General features: G+C 44.6%; 1 protein-coding gene across 5 annotated transcripts in view; it reads left to right on the top strand.

Moving 5' to 3' along the window:
- Positions 1-2,065, top strand: part of LRBA (LPS-responsive vesicle trafficking, beach and anchor containing) — a 554,230-nt gene that overhangs the window by 119,064 nt on the left and 433,101 nt on the right. The window lies entirely within an intron of this gene.

Genomic DNA, 2,065 nt, shown 5'->3' on the forward strand with positions numbered 1-2,065 from the left:
GAATAGCCAGATTCAGGAACTCCTAGAATGTACCCTCTGCCCATTAGAGCCTGGGCACAGAACTGTCTATTGCTACTTCTGCGTCAATCTATTGGTTAAATAAGTCTGGCCCAGCCCAGATTCAAGGACTTCTCAAAGGGAGGCATGAGCCAAGAGGACCATTAATGTAACTGTAACATAACCGGTATGAGCATGTTGAAGTAATCCAGGCAAGAGGTGGTTTAGGGATAGACTAGGGTGGTGGCTGTAGGGCTAGTGAGTAGTAGTCATATTTTGATGGTAGAGAAAACAAGATGTTAAAATATTAGGTGTGGCTATGGGAAAGATGGAAGGTAGTCAAGAATTATTATAAGGTACAGATGGATAGACTAGAGGTGAAACATGTTTGGGGGAAGATAAATTCAGTTTTCCCCTACTGGTGGCTTTTAGACATAGAGGATACAGAGTAGGCAATTATATGTAATAGTCTGAGGTTTTTTTTTTTTTATATTTAAAACTTTGAGGGTGAATGAGACCATTAAGGGAATAACTGTTGAGAAAAAGAGGACTAAGGACTGAGTACTACCAGTAAGTCCTTCCAACTTAAGAAATCAGGTAGAAGAAGTAAAAGAAATTAAGAAGGAACAACCAGTGAGGTGTTGTGTAAGCCAAGTGAAAGAGTATTGTCAAGTTGGAGGGAATAATCAGTTGCTGCCACTTTGCCAAGTGCTATTAGGACTGAGAACTGACCATTTAGCAGGATGGAGGTTTTTGGCAACCATTGGCAAGATGCATCATTTTTGTTGCAATGGAGTGAGCACCTGATTGGAGGGAACAAAAGTCAGAGAGAAAAGTTGATGCTCCTTGTTGAACTAGATTTTGAGGATCATTGAAGTGTTCATGCATAGAGGAGGAGTAACAAGTTTTCTACTAGAAGAAACCATGTTTGAGATAGAGGTAACCCCAAGACTGGGTTACTATTCAGAGAAATGGCAATGTATAAAGGCATGGAAGGCCAAGCTTTGTCCCATGTTCAGCAGATTGTATATGATGGCATGAGTAGCAGGAAATAAAGTTGGAAATGAATAGTTATCTGATGAATATTTATTGACCACCTACTGCTTTCCAGGAATTGTGTAGGCCCAAGCATTATTAGAGGTGCTGGAGAGAAAGTGTTAGAGAAGACAAATTCCCTGCCCTGATGAAGTTTACTTTGTAGTGGACTTATATTATTGAAGAACCTTGTGCCTTATCCTATGGAGTTTGGACTTCTTTTTTTTTTTTTCCAAATATATTTTATTGATTTTTTACCGAGAGGAAGGGAGAGAGATAGAGAGTTAGAAACATTGATGAGAGAGAAACATCGATCAGCTGCCTCCTGCACATCTCCTACTGGGGATGTGCCTGCAACCCAGGTACATGCCCTGACTGGAATCGAACCTGGGACCTTTCAGTCCGCAGAACAACGCTCCATCCACTGAGCCAAACTGGTTTCGGCTGAGTTTGGACTTCTTTTGTAGGCGAATGGCTTTCAACCTTGCACTGCTATCCATTGTATGTCATGTTCAGTTTGGAGGGTTTTCTCAGGTATATTTTATTATTTACTAGAGGCCCGGTGCACAAAAATTTGTGCACTTGGGGGGATCCCTCAGCCTGGCCTGTGCCTTCTTGCAGTCTGGGACCCCTTGAGGGATGACCACCAGCTGGTGGAATGGGCCTAAGCTGGCAGTCAGTCATCCCTCTGGCAGCCCGGGAGCCCGCAGGGGATGTCCATTTGCCAGCAGGGAGCAGGCCTAAGCTGCAGTCGGACATCCTTAGTGCTGCTGAGGAGGCAGGAGAGGCTTCCACCACCACCACTGTACTGGCAGCCATCAGCCTGGCTTGTGGCTGAGAAGAACTCCCCATGTGGGAGTTCACTGACCACTGGAGGGCAGCTCCTGCATTAAGCATCTGCCCGCTGGTGGTCAGTGTGTGTCATAGAGACCAGTCATTCCCAGTCGTTCTGCTGTTAGGGTCAATTTTCATATTACCCTTTTATTATATAGGAGTGCCTGGCCAGCCTGGGTGAGGGGCTGATGGCTGTTTG

This window comes from Myotis davidii, unplaced genomic scaffold (assembly GCF_000327345.1).
Source record: "Myotis davidii unplaced genomic scaffold, ASM32734v1 scaffold323, whole genome shotgun sequence".
Lineage (NCBI taxonomy): Eukaryota > Metazoa > Chordata > Mammalia > Chiroptera > Vespertilionidae > Myotis > Myotis davidii.